The sequence below is a fragment of the Eurosta solidaginis genome, chromosome 2 (genome assembly GCF_040869045.1).
Source record: "Eurosta solidaginis isolate ZX-2024a chromosome 2, ASM4086904v1, whole genome shotgun sequence".
Lineage (NCBI taxonomy): Eukaryota > Metazoa > Arthropoda > Insecta > Diptera > Tephritidae > Eurosta > Eurosta solidaginis.
This window is the reverse complement of record NC_090320.1, coordinates 168,145,121-168,146,780: the sequence shown is the minus strand read 5'-3', so window position 1 is coordinate 168,146,780 and position 1,660 is coordinate 168,145,121. Positions and strand designations below refer to the sequence as shown.

General features: G+C 34.3%; 1 long non-coding RNA gene across 1 annotated transcript; it reads left to right on the top strand.

Annotated features, from left to right (window-relative positions):
• The first annotated feature begins 316 nt into the window (after positions 1–316).
• Positions 317–1,013, top strand: LOC137242449 (uncharacterized). Its single transcript, XR_010950247.1, has 3 exons — positions 317–546; positions 601–801; positions 897–1,013. It is a non-coding gene; the product is annotated as an uncharacterized lncRNA (long non-coding RNA).
• The last annotated feature ends 647 nt before the right edge of the window (positions 1,014–1,660 follow it).

Sequence of the window (1,660 nt, the reverse complement as noted above, 5' to 3'; positions counted from 1 at the left end):
GGCTCATTAGCATTTCCGCCATGTGGCGAAAGTTATCCTCTAACGTTCCGCGCTGCGAACGCCGTGAACAAGGGTTTCCAAACCAACGCATTTCGAAACGATCCAAGCATGTGGGGTTGTGGGTTTGTGCTCAGAACGTTCACGTTGTAGCTCTTCGAATAAATATTCAGCCCTGTTCTGCATTTCGATTACGTCCCCGTTCTCCGTTACGTTCAAGTCGAAGATAGGTATTCTACACTACGGCGTAATCGAAAGAACAAGAGGAAGAGTGATCAAATTTTCGAAATCAGCTGTTTTGCGTGGAATGTGTGAAACAAGAACACAAAAATAGAAAAATATTTATCAAAAATTGTGAAAAATTGCTAAAAATTGTGAAAAAATAGTAAAAATATTGTGAAAAAATTATAAAAAAAAAGAGCCAATGGAGTCGATCGCAGCAGCTTTATTGATGGAAGAGGAGGACAATGCGACACAAATGGCTGAGGCTAAGGCTGAGAGACGGAGATTGCGCGATATCTGTAATCCATTTCAGATGAGTGAAGAATTGTGAGAATCTTGTTTACCAGTGTTCAATGTTTTTATATTTGCTTTATTTTTTAGATTCAGGAAGAACTTTAGGCTAAATAAAGATGCCTTTAAATATATTTTGGATATTTTTACCCCAGAAGCACAATCAAATAAGAAGTATTGATGCCAGATATCCTGGATGCAACCATGACTCACACATATGGGGTTTAAGCAAAATTAATGAGTACATGAAACGGCGATATGAGGAAGGTGAAAGAAATACGTGGCTCTTAGGTATTGCTTTACTATATATATAAATAATTGTACATTTAATTAAAAATAATACAAAATTAAAAAAAATTAACTTAAATCAATAATTTTATTGACAGGTGATGCTGGATATCCATTGCTACCTTGGGTAATGACTCCTTATCGCTCTGTTCATGAAGGAAGTCCACAAAGCAATTACAACATGCGGCACTCCAAATCCAGGAATATTGTTGAACGAACGATTGGAGTGTTGAAGAACCGTTTCCGTTGCTTATTGGGTGCTAGACAGCTGCATTACTCACCTTTAAAAGTTAGCAAGATTATAAATGTTGCTTGTGCCCTCCACAACATTTGTATTTATTATAGAGTGGAAGATTTAGATAGCAGTGAATTGAACTTTGAGAGTTCTTATGAAGATCATGACACTAACGACGAGGATTATTCATCCATAGCGAATGGTGTACGTAATAACATACTTGCTTCTTTTCAAAACAGGTAAAGATACAAATTTATTTTCATAAAATTTCATTTTTAACTTTATTGATTCTTCATCTATTTAAACAATTAAAATTAGTTAATATTTCATTGTATATGTTATGTATATTTAAATATTTCAGTCTTTTGATTATTCAGTCGTTTTACAAATATAAAAAATTAATAAAATAAAGGAATTTGTTTTTTCTTTAAGCTTAATTATTTCCGTCATAGTCAGGGTGCTCTAATTGCAGCATCTTCATTTTTATTTCAATTTTTCGCTGTAACAGCTCCTCTTTAATCCTGTTGTGTCTTTGTTGTTCTTTAAATTGTTTCGCTGGAGTCTCCGCCAAACTTTCGAGCGATTGATTCATTCGCCGCAAATATGTACACATTTTGTCCATTTATT